Below are 12,363 nucleotides of genomic sequence, written 5' to 3' on the forward strand. Positions count from 1 at the left end.
GTCAATTCTCTCCCAGGTGCCCCAGTCGCCAGCCGAAAAGGCGCCAGGGATCTATGCAATTTCCCGTGCTGCGACCTCACCTGCTGAAACAGCGGCGCTGAGATTCGTGGCGCTTTCCTGCCCGGATATCTCCCGACCTGGCTTCCTGTTTCAGTCCCCCTTTCAATCAGCTGAATGGGCCACTCTGCATTCCCGGAGCTCCAAAGGCCAAGTAATAGGGCATCCAGTCCCAAACACTCCGCACTGAGAACCTCCGTGCCAGGGCGCTGGCAAAACAGCCACACCGGCCAAAAGAGTCACACTGGCGACCCGTGGGGCTCCTCCACTGGGAATCTCCTGGTCCGTGGACAACAAAAATTTGTCTGGAAGTCTGGCGTCCACTCACTCCCTGCACCTTCATGGTAGCTGCAATCCTGAGCTGCTGCTAATCAGCCATCCTGGATCTCTCTCCGTTTCAGTCCCATTTCTGAAATACTCTGCCAAGTGTACTACCCAGTGGATCACCGAGGTAATGCATCTTCTTCTATTTTTTGTTCATGTGGCACTTCCCTAGTTTCTGATCTTTTGCTACACACCCGGATTCTTTTCCTTGTTTTGTCATTGGTTTTCAGCAGTTTTATTATGATATGCTTAAGTGTGATTTTATTGTATTCATATTGCTTATGGTTGCTTCTCGAATCTGTGGCTATCATATTTTCAAATACGTCTTCCACTTCATTCTTTCCTACCCTTTTGGGATACAGGCTATATGTATGCTATGCCTTTTCACTGTGTTCCACATGCTTCTTGTGCTTTTTCTATATTTTCCATTCCTGTTCTCTCTGTGCTTTAGTTTGAATATTTTCTATTGACCATTCTTCTGGTTCATTAATCCTGTGTTCTCCTGTGTCTAATCTCTTAAACTCACACTTTCAGATATTATATTTTTAAAATCTAAAATTTTCATCTGATTTGTATTTAGAGATTACAGTTCTCTGAGAAATTCCTTTTTTTAAAAAGTACTTTCCTTATTTTCTTTAACATATTAATTACAGTAAAAATCTTTGCTATTTCCAATATCTAGGTTACCTGTGGCTTTATTTTTATTGCATGTTTTTTTTTCTCTTGGTTTTCAGTAACATAGTCCTGACTCTCAGCATGTCTAGAATTTTTTTTAACCAAATGCTGATGACTGCATGTAAGAATTATAGAGGTTCCAAATGACTTTTTCTTTCCCCGCAGTGTGTTCACCCTTTCCACTACTGGGCAAATGAAATTAAGACTGATTGTTTAAAGTAATTAGAATTTGAACTGAGTTGAGGCTGATGTTTTGTTTTAGTAAGACTCAGTCTACCTCCGATTTGGTCCTGTTATTAAGATGTTATTTCTTAGGGTTTTCATCTGAATGCTTGGTATGTTCATTGGGCTCTCTCTCTGGCAGAATCTAATCTTGATCTCATTAGCATTATGAAATGGTAAAAAAAAAAAAAAAAAAAAAAAAAAAAAAAAAAAAAAAAAACTCTGATTTTCAGGTTTTTGGCTTAGCTTGCAAGTCCTAAAATTTACTCTTATTTTTCTAGTATTGTAAGTATGTGAAAAGCATGCTACTTTGTGTTTCATATGTTTTCTGTGTAACTTTTCAATCTCCTGCCCTTGCATCTGAAATTGGCAAAGGTCTTGAGGTGTTGTGTGTCTAAGGCTCTCATCTTTAATTCTCTATAGACCCTCAAAACCACTAAAATCTTTGCTGGTATTTATTTCTAACAGCAGTCTAGGAAAATCTTAAATTGTCAATTTCTTAAAATTTACAAATGCCCCTAGGAAAAAAATGACTGCATATGATCAACTCACCTCTCTAAGGCTCTCTCCTGTTTAGAAAATTAGCCATTCTTGTCCTCTTTGGTTGAAGAGCTATCTGATGTCTTTAAGAGTTAATCTATATTTTGTTCAGTATTTATAGTTTTCCTGAAGGAAGCATTGGTCAGCCATAAATTATTCCCTTCTACCCAGAACTGGATGTTCCTATCTTGCTTCTTGGATTGACACTTAAATCACATAATTTCCCTGTTTTTTTTTTTTTTAATTTTGATTTCACCTTTGCATTCTATTTCTTAGATTGTACCCAGCTCTGAGCTGCGCAAATGTCTTGATTCCTCCCTCAGCACAGGTCCTTACACAGGTCAAGTGTCTTAGGTTTCTACCTGGTTAGATAAAATATTACCAGAAAAATCAACTATGAAACTAAAACTCAGCATAAGCGGACATAGAGAAAGCCAGATGCAAGAAATAACTTGGTAAAACAGTGATTTGTACCCAAGTTAATGTTCTCCTAACAAAAGAAAGGGAAGTACTTTCTCTAGGTCTTTACTCTCCGAAAAATGCTTTTCATATGAAATATTCCTGTGTTTTCCTAATACTGAATCACAAAACCAAATGTCTGATATCTTGAATGGATAGCTTATTATTTCGAATGTCTTGATGACAGAAAATGAGAAAAATAATAGATGAATTAAAGATGTTTAAAAGGTCATGGATCTTTTGCAGGGCAAAATAAACTTTTTCTATTCATGTTGAATCTTGTTGGGGTGAGGAGAGTTGAGCAGACACACAATGGTAGAACATGAAGTTACAGGTTAAGTCTCCCTTTTCAGAAATGCTTGGGACTAGAAGTGTTTTGGATTTTGGATTTTTTTTTTTTTTTTTTTTACATTTTGGAATATTTTCATTATACTTACTAGTTGGGCATCCCTAATCAGAAAACCTGGAATCCAAAATACTCCAGTGAGCATTTCATTGGAGTGTCATGTGGGCACTCAGTAAGTTTTAGATTTTGGAGTCTTTCAGATTTCAGTATTTTGGATTTGGGATGCTTAACCTGTATTACTATAATTTAATGTACTTCTCCAAACCAATTAAAGGGCCCTTGAAGGCATGTTTGTCAGTAATTCAGTAACTCAGAGCATCTCAGATTATTTGAGATCTAATAGACCTATTTTATTAACAAAAGAATTATTGGAAATAATATTAAAATATGTATTCCTTTTCAAGAGAAATAACCTCAGAAAGTGTACTTACTTTGTTTACCAGTGACCACTTGTATTGTTCCTAAAGGTTTCCAATATTGGTCCTCAATGACTTGAATGTACTTGAGCTAAACATGTGATTCTTTCTCCTTATTTTGTGTCATTATCATGTTTGCTCCTGCATCAGCCTAATGCTGATTATTACTGTGCATCTTGTCTGAAGTGTTTGGAGTAGACTACTTTAGTACTTTGTGCCCTAGTAGTGATTTTTTAAAATACCGGTAATGACCCCAGTGGATAAAATATTTAATAGGCTTTTATAAATAGAACCTGCTATAAAAATGAACAAAATGTCCATTCTCATCAATTTGCTAATGCCATGTTTGGTTCAGCTACAGTTCATTCCTGCAGGCTTTACCTCTAAAGGGTTGGCATAGAAAATGAGAAGAAATGAAAATCAGCTCATCTCAGTAAAAACATTGGGACACTTGCTAATATTCCTCAGATATCTTTCTCCAACTCAAGCTACATGTGATTCAACATCCACAACTCAAACTTTGTTGTTTTATTTTTGCCTTGGAAATGAACAGACCTTAGAGATCTTTAATCTCCATCTTTTTTTTAATACTTGGGGAAACGGAAACATGTTTGATAAAGTGACATTCCAGGAATCACCTAGAGAGTAGCAGGGAATACAGCCCGAGTCTCTTAATTTTCTCAAACTTCAAGCTCCTTGACAGCAAGTAACAAATTTACTTTTCTTAAAAAGACTTACTTTTTGTGTGAAAGGGACATATATATATGTATTTACAAAAGGAAGCAATGAAGTGATAAACTAAAAACTAATAAAATAGTTAATTCTAAAAGGAATGAGAGATAGGAAGGAGGGACAGGACTGGAACTAAGGCTTCTCTGAATTACCTTGTTTTATGATTTTTATTTTGGACATAATAACCAATTTAAATGTAGAAAAATTAAAAATGTAGAAAAGTAATGACAAAAATGCACAAATAACTAAAGGAATAAAATAGAATCTAATGTATTTACCATTAGGAATAATTTTAAGTGGTCTATCTTCTACTATTGATATTTGAACATCAAAAGAAAAGTTTCAACTCTGTCAATATTTCTTTTTTTGACAGGAAAAAAAGCACATACATTTGATCAATATTTATATGCTTTGGGGTTCACAAAAAAATAGGCTGGTTAGAATTGAGTAAGTTAGATGCAGGGGTTTATTTACCCTTTTAATGGAGAAAAACAGATTTGGAGTTGTTAAAGTTTATGGGAGGCCATTGTGTGAAATGACCAAACCAGAATGGAGTTTCTGGAGCTAGGTGCCACATAATCTATGTTTAAAATGACAGTTTTCCAAAAAAGAAGAGATGTACAGCAACCAATCAGAAGGGGCGCCTGAGACAGTATAAGGATGTCTCCTGTCTGTTATAGCTACAGGGAAATTAACTTTGAAATGATTCTAGAAAAAAGTCAATTAGATGTTTATAATAAATTTTTCATAAAAAATCAGGCTTCAAATGATTAAGAAGTATGAAAATACATGGGTGAAGTCATGGAAGATAAGGGCTATTTTTATTAAAGTCTGTTTAAGCATATTCATCTTGGTATTGGCTCTGTCTTCAATAAGAACAGTGGCTCTTCTCTCCCTAGTATCAAAGGGCACCTTCGTCAAAGGGCGATCCATATCTTGTTTTTAGGCAGATAAAGCCTGGAAGAGTAGGTAGACAGCTCTTCCTCTGTTAAGTCTCAATTGCCTTTAGCTCAAAATAATCCTTATCTCAATGTGGTGTAATTTTGAGGTGACTTATTCTGAACTCTTTCAGAGCAAGCTCAGATTGGCAATAGAAACAAAGAACCTTAACCAAATAGCCAACAGTCTTACTAATGTCATACATGTCTGTTGAACATTATAAATATGCTCTGGAAATTTATTGCCAATATAAACATCGACTTCAAGTTTGCTTTCCTCAAACAACGTGGTCAATATTTCTAATGAAAGGAAGTCTAAAAGTAAATGTGTGCATTCTGCTTTGATATGGTCTACTCCCGAAGATTGTGTAACATAAGTTACATGGCCAATCTCCAGACCATGTTACTCTAAAGATGGTACTATGTACTGGCTTTGATTTGGAGACTGTACAATCTGATTAATTTTACTATGTTTGCAAACTTAGACAAGTTACTTCTCTGAGCTTCCATTTGCATATGTAAAAACTGTGTGTAATAACATTTATCAATCTTAAAAGGAAGAGATTGAAGCAAAATATATAATTTGAAGAGTTTACTTGAGCCCAAGTGAGGACAGCTCTCTGGAAGACTCAGATCCAAGTAACCTTGAATATGAGCTCCATTTGGCTTTTGTTACAAGTAGGTTTTTAAAAGAAAATAGAAAATAAAAGGACAGGGGTGGGCTTATACAAAGTCGTTTGTCAGGAATTCTCATTAGTTAACAGAGATAGCACTGATTAGTGATTGGGCGTACATTGTTAAGCTATTGAGCGTGGATTTTAGTGTCTGGTGTGACATTATTCAGTTAATTTATAGCTATTTGTGGCAACAGCAAGCAGTTTCGAGAGATGAATACATGGCTCAAAGCAGGCAGTAGGGTTTTTCTTGTATTACTTTATTGTTGTTTTTGGATGAACAGAAGGTCGGCATGTTAAGGTGGTCAAGTTCATCAATAGTCTTTTCCTTTATGCTTCGTGTTTTTTGTTTTATTCCCTCCCCAAGGTCATGGAAATATTCTCATATATTAATTATGTTTTATCACTGACTATGATCATTACTGTAGGTTTTTGGTATGTACACTTTTTAGGTTATTATAGTTCCTATCAATTCCTGGTTTGCTAAGCTGTATCACAAAAATATATAAATTTTAAGACATGTTTTCTCCCTTATCAAATGAGATTTTGTTTTATTTTTCTCCTTTAAAATATTAATGTAGTGGATAATGTCAATTTATTTTATAACAGTAAATAAACCTGAGTTCTTGGAATAAATCATACTTGGCAATTACATATTACTTTTATGTACATTATTGCATTTAGGTGGAGATTAATTGGCCTGCAATTTTCCTTTTTTTGTATTGACATTGTCTTATTTTGATACCAAAATTAGACTAGAATTTACTATTTCTGAAACAGTTTGTGCAAATTTGAAATTAACTCATAATAAATATTTGTTAGAATATGCTTATAAAAACATTGGGACTTTGTTTTCTTTGTGAGAAGATTTTAAACCACTGATTCAATTTTTTTGCTGTTGTTCAGTTTGATGGAGCTTCCAGCATTTTTGTAACACACAGACTTAAGCTTAAATTTAAGTTTGTATTCTTGTAGATAACTATGTCTCAGAAAGAGACAAGAGAATTATATGTAGGATTTTCTGTCTTAAAATGATTCACATATTTTTTCACATTTTAATTGGCCCACATAACTGCAAAGAGGCTAAGAAATAAAGGAAAGTAAATAGAACACTTAGCAAGCTTTACTGTCTCTGGCAACCTCTGAGCTCTTGGCCTGGACTACAGAAGTAATACCTTGATTCATTGCAAGTTGGCAGTGAACTTGAAAACAAAGGATGACCTTCCCTGACTTTCTCTCTTCTGGACCTTCCATTGGTGTTGTATGCAGCTAATCTCTTCTGTTTCTGTTTTTCTTTCTTTGAAAATCTCTGGAAATTTCTCTTTTTTTGTTTTTTGAGACAGGGTCTCACTCTGTCACCCAGGCTGGAGTGCAGTGGCATCATGTCAGCTCACTGCAACCTCCGCCTCCCAGGCTCAAGCGATCCTCCCACCTCAGCCTCCCACGTAGCTGAGAGCAGAGGCACATGCCACCACGCCCAGCTAGTTTTTCATATTTTTGTAGAGATGAGGTTTTTCTTGCTGAACACTGATTAAACATTTTGTACCAGAAGAGGTCTGGAAAACAGACTTCGAAAGATAGAAATGCGGCCTACTTGGGTTTAAAGACATTGGCAACTGGTAGTGGTAGCTCATTGCTTATATTGGAAAAGTACGTATTTGTCTATTTTCATTTGGAATGAAATGTCTGTTGAGAAAAAGTCTTTGGGAAACCAAGTGACTACTACAATTGATTGTTATGGTAGGAATAATAAAAAGGACTGTGGCAAATTCTAACTAAATTTACAAGCTCAGGGTTTGAATAGTAAATTCTAGTCTATCTTGGGTTTAGACGTGGTTAGAAAACCGTAATTATAACTGTCCTAAAAGAATGTATGTTTTGTATTTATGGTGTTAATATATCTTAAAAGTGCAGTCAAAGTTTGATTCTGCAGGCTGCTGAATTAGAGTGCAAGTATAGATGTCTTTTGTGAAAATTAAAGCATTGATCAAGATGCTGAGAATTGGAAGAGAAAATTTGGGCGAGTATGAATACATCTAAATTCCTCAATCTCATTAAACTGTCTTCTTCTTTCTTGTTGGAAGAGGCTGATTTCCCCTTGCTTAAGACTCCACTATGACTTTACCTGGCAGTTACTTCCAAAGGGGATGCTGATTTTTCTTAAGACCTACCCCCATCCCACATTGTCTCTAGATTCATAAGCAGAGAGAGAGCCCCAACACGCTACCGGGAAACAACTACTAAGTCTAACCCATAGAGATAGCCTAAATACCAAAACAATTGCATGATGTGCCTGATAGCCATCGACAGACCCTTGGAGAATGTGTGTGGGGATGGATTAGAAGTGTGGTAGACTGGTTAGGAATAGGCCAACATTTTCTTATGAGGTACTTAACAGAAATTATGGGTTTATTTACTTTTTACTCAATCAATTGAAACTGGAATTAATGGTGGTCTTTATTAAATAAAGTTGAGTTGCTGGAACTTTATTGATATAACATGCAGGAAGGGATCTAAAGGCTTAGGAGACTGGAAATATTGTAGTGAATATATCCTGTCTTGCTCACCACTCTTTCACACCATCCTCTCAGAAAGTCCTGATGGACACTTTCATAACCAGTGCATTGAGAAAAACATTGGTAAATGGAGGTTAAGTGTCCTCGGGAAGCTCTGCAATAGCTGTCCTCTGCAACTCTGGGATGATGGTGGGAAATGCTATAATATTATTGAAAAAAGCTGGTTAATTTAAATGATGACTGTAGGATCCTGAATTGGTAGCAGAGAAATGGAAGCACTTAACTTCCAGAGACAGAGTAGGTGTGGTTACTGTAACGGATGACAAGTCCGGAGCGGTAATCACATTAGTTTTACCCACAGACATCTTGGATGGCACCTAATCAGTGATAATGTCCCTAAAAGAAATAAACAGGTAGCCATTTTGTTTGATAACAGAGACCTAAGTCATCAACAATCATGTTGTCATCACCAATTTTCTGAACTGAGCTAGTTCACAAGTTGAACAGGTCTTATGAATGTAGGAGAGTCTAGTCAACCTGATGAAAGATGGTCCAACAGTGGCACAATTATGTGCTGCAAATCTGTTACCTGGTCTTTACCAAAAGAATCTGTGGCCATTTACAAGGGTGATTGCACAATTGATAAAGTAAAATACCCAATCCTTTTAGGGTTTACTTCTCACCAACCTTGAGCTGATGCCAATTCCTCAGGACCCTAAATGCCTCCATACTCCATTAGTTAGAGGGGGGCTTTGGAATTTGGGTGATAAAATGAAATGTTAACCTGAGTCCATGTCACAAAAAGCCAGGAAGTCTGCAAAACCACACTGTGCTAACCCTGAAAGCAAGGCTGAAATAGATTTAATTATGTACTGACGGCCTCCCCACATTGGCATACTCACTATTGAAGTAAAGGCTTTAATGATAGAGATATTCAAGAAGTCCTTGGGGTTTCTTTCTCCAAATAATAAACAATAATTAATACTACATCCCTGAGGTAAAATTGCAAATATCAGTGCCACCATCAAAACTGCAGAGCTATTGATTTCTTTCAGGTCAACATTAGCTCATCTGTTTGGTCTATGTGGAATATGGATGAATCTGGAATAATGACAGTAGATTATTACAACCATAGATGTTACAGAGGTGAACTTCTTGCTGGTTCAACAGCTGATACTCAGCTATTGATTTGGATAATGTTTTATCCCAGTATTCTGAACAGCAAAAAAATATCAGAAACATTTTGCTTTTTTTTTTTTTTTTTGAGACAGTGTCTTGCTCTGTCACCCAGGCTGGAGTGCAGTGGCAACATCTCAGCTCACTGCAACCTCTGTCTCCTGGGTTCAAGCAATTCTTCTGCCTCAGCCTCCCAAGTAGCTGGGACTACAGATGTGTGCCACCATACCCAGCTAATTTTTGTATTTTTTTTTTTAGTAAAGACAGGGTTTCACTATGTTGGCCAGGCTGGTCTTGAACTCCGACCTCATGATCCACCCACTTTGGCCTCCCAAAGTGCTGAGATTAAAGGCGTGAGCCACTGCACCAGGCCAGCAGTTTGCTTTTATTTGCAATGTACAACAATATACCTTCATTGTCTTTGTTCAGAGTTATGTTAGTATTCTGGTTTTCAGCAATAATCTAGTTCACAGAAACCTAGTCTCACCATTCTACAGGGCAGCATGTTGGTCCATTATATGGATGACTCATGCTAAGTGGGCTATGTGAGTAGGAAGGAACTAGTATTTTAGATGCCTTGATAACATACATGCATGCCAGAGGTGGGAGAAACACCCCACAAAAATTCAAGGCATGTCATCTTGTTTATCTCGATAAAATTTCTAGGGTTGGGTAGACTGGGAAATGTGATATCTGATAAGAAAAAGAATATAAGTTGCTATACCTTACACCATCATCATTAAGAAGGCACAATATTTTGTGAACTTCTTTGGTTCTTAAAGGCAACATACCCCACAGTTGAATGTACTGCTCTGACTCATTTACCAGATGATAACCTGTAAATTTGCCAGTTTTGAATGGACCTAGACTAAAGGAGGCACTGCAGCTTGTCTGGACTGCTGTGAAAATGCCTCTACTATTTAGGCCTGATGATCCAGCAGACTCAGTGATGCTCAACATGTCTATGGCAGCTAGAGGTGCTGTACATATGGAGCTGTGAGAAACCCCAGTAGGAGAAACACAGTGCAGATGCCTAGGGTTTTAGACGGTGGCCATGCTCTCTTCTGAAAATGATCATTTCTTCAGTTTGGAAATAGTTCCTAACTCTCCACTGGGACCTAGTAGAGAATGAATGCCTGAAAACCTCTAATGCCATCCAACCTAAGTAGCCCATCATGAGTTAGGCATTGTCTCATCCACCAAACCTTACAATTGGGTGTTCATAGAGTGCTCCATGATCACAAGAAAAGAAAACTGTATATGAGATTGAAATGAAGTTGATCTTGAAGACGAAACTAAGTTGTATGAGTACCTGGCACAGACTCCCTTGGCACCTATTCCTGCTGTTTTGCCACGTTGTTCTCAACTCACACCTCTGGTCTCCTAAGGAATATCCCTAATGAGTTGTCCGAGGAAAGAAATATTTGGGCTTCTTTCATAGATGGTTTCACACAATGTGTTGGCACCAGCTAGGGGGAGACTTACTATAATATTAAATGAATTTATTGTGGGAACTAACATATATAACAGATACTCCATAAATGTTAGTCTAACTTATCAATTTCCAAACTGTGTTCTCTAGCATGTCACTAAATAAGATACTTGAAAAGAATTCCTGGTCTATACAACATTTTAAATAGAAACTAAATGAAATAAAACTTCAGGAGTTCTAAAGGAGTTAGTATACTAAGATACATTTTGAATTTCAGCATTTCTCAAGCTTATTTGACTCTAAGACTGCTACTTCATAGAGCATTTCACAGGATTAGTGCTTTTCAGAATCTACCTTGGGAATTTCAGCAATTCAGCCTAACAGGATATTAGTGCTGACAACCAGGAATGATTTGGGTGCTTTCAATCATTCCAGTTTTGTCAGAATATTAGTTTTGATAGCCAGGAAGGAAAGGGTTAAATTTTTATACTAACTCTAGGATATAAGATGTGCTCATCTTGGATATTTTAAATGAATATAATTCTTAGTTCAAAAAGACATTTTAATAGAAAATCCTTGCCATAAGGGTAATGTAGGTGACACTACCCAAAAAGAGCATGTAAATCAAATTTAATGATGATTTTTCCATTTTATAATAGGGATTAGGGTTACAAGGGGATCACAGCTCTTTGAATCCAATTAGGACATAATAAAATGCATGCTTTGAGCTTACAAATGAATTGATTTAGAGAGAGAAATAATTATAATAATAAGCATGATATTTGGCACTATGATTACATATTAGGTTATTCAGATTATTAAAATTATTCTTATTTTCAAAACTGAATGGACATAGTTTTGCAAAATGCAATGAAGTTCATGGATTCTGATGTATATTATACCTTCTTTTGAGATACTGATGGAAAGAGAGAATTGTAAACAAGATAAGGACATGAGGTTAGAATAAAGAAAAACATTAGATCTTATTAGAAATGACTGTGTTATTAATGAGCTTTTATAACAGACCATAGCAAATATTATCTGCAGAAAGAACAAAAAATAATTGATCAGAACACATTTCTGAGAACTCAATTAATTTGAGAAGCCCATGAGTATGCTTGTCCAATGAAGCTTAGTTTGATTTTGATCTCATTACTTACGCTTGCTATCAAATTAAACACTTAATATTCTTTTTGTAGTGATATGAGATGAAGAGGTGGTAAGGTACAAGAAAATCACCTTTTTTTTTGCAGCGTCATATGCAGCGTCATATCCAGCTCTTCTCAACCAGGGTGTTAGGACAGAATTGAAGCATGATGCCCTCAGGAATCTATTATATGCAATGAATTAACTTCCCTCCTATGCAACTAGAGCGATATTAGCTATGTCTCATCCTTTGGATAATTGAGAAAATAGTCATTTGATAATTTTATGTAGGCCTAGTTCTCTAGTGGAAACTTTTCAAATAGAGGCCGTTCTGGACCACTGATTACAAAACACCTGTCAATGAGAGTTTTAAAAATTCTTGCATGCTGTCTTCACTGATTTGGATTTCATTGATCAGGAATGGGATTCAACAGTCTGTGTTATAAAAATCTCTCTAGATATTTCTGATGTAACCACATCTGGGAATTACTGCTCCAAATATAGAATACTGGTAGCCAAGATGCTTTATGAGACAAATGCTCCATGGCCTGCAGTGCCCCAGTTGGAGACTTACAATGACATTGATGTATTAAAGAATCTCAATTGTCCTATAGTTACAACACAGCTATCCCAGGTTTCTGAAACTTATTTTAACGTGGAAAACATTTTTGTTGGATACCTGTAATCATCTTGTAGAACCAGAGCACTGC

This window comes from Aotus nancymaae, unplaced genomic scaffold, assembly GCF_030222135.1.
Source record: "Aotus nancymaae isolate 86718 unplaced genomic scaffold, 86718_ANA_hifiasm-v0.15.2.pri h1tg000010l, whole genome shotgun sequence".
Classification (NCBI taxonomy): domain Eukaryota; kingdom Metazoa; phylum Chordata; class Mammalia; order Primates; family Aotidae; genus Aotus; species Aotus nancymaae.